This window comes from Arachis duranensis, chromosome 4 (genome assembly GCF_000817695.3).
Source record: "Arachis duranensis cultivar V14167 chromosome 4, aradu.V14167.gnm2.J7QH, whole genome shotgun sequence".
Taxonomy (NCBI): domain Eukaryota; kingdom Viridiplantae; phylum Streptophyta; class Magnoliopsida; order Fabales; family Fabaceae; genus Arachis; species Arachis duranensis.
The window spans coordinates 43,600,299-43,600,899 of record NC_029775.3 but is presented as its reverse complement, the minus strand read 5'-3'; the positions used below and the strand labels follow the sequence as shown (position 1 = coordinate 43,600,899).

The 601-nt window shown below is 39.9% G+C and overlaps 1 non-coding gene across 1 annotated transcript; it reads left to right on the top strand.

Moving 5' to 3' along the window:
• The first annotated feature begins 36 nt into the window (after positions 1–36).
• Positions 37–140, top strand: LOC127747382 (small nucleolar RNA R71). Its single transcript, XR_008009181.1, has one exon. It is a non-coding gene; the product is annotated as a small nucleolar RNA R71 (small nucleolar RNA).
• Positions 141–601: the final 461 nt, after the last annotated feature.

Here is a 601-nt window from a genome sequence, read left to right as displayed (position 1 = left end):
TAATAGAATATATCTAATATGGTCCATTCTGAAAACATGTCAGATGGACACCTTTTGGTCAATTGCTTGTATCTTTCCCAAGCTTCATAGAGGGATTCACCATCTTTTTGTTTGAAGGTTTGAACATCCACTCTCAGCTTGCTCAGCTTTTGAGGAGGAAAGAATTTATCCAAGAAGGCTGTGACCAGCTTATCCCAGGAGTCCAGGCTATCCTTGGGTTGTGAATCCAACCATATTCTAGCTCTGTCTCTTACAGCAAAAGGGAAAAGCATGAGTCTGTAGTCTTCAGGATCAACTCCATTCGTCTTTACAGTCTCACAGATCTGCAAGAACTCAGTTAGAAACTAATAAGGATCTTCAGATGGAAGTCCATAAAACTTGCAGTTTTGTTGCATTAAGGCAACTAGCTGAGGTTTCAGCTCAAAGTTATTGGCTCCAAAGGCAGGAATGGAGATGCTTCTTCTATCAAACTTGGACGTTGGCTTTGTGAAGTCACCAAGCATTCTCCTTGCATTATTATTATTATTTTCGGCTGCCATCTCCTTCTCTTGTTCTAATATTTCTGATAGGTTACCTTTAGATTGTTGTAACTTAGCTTCTC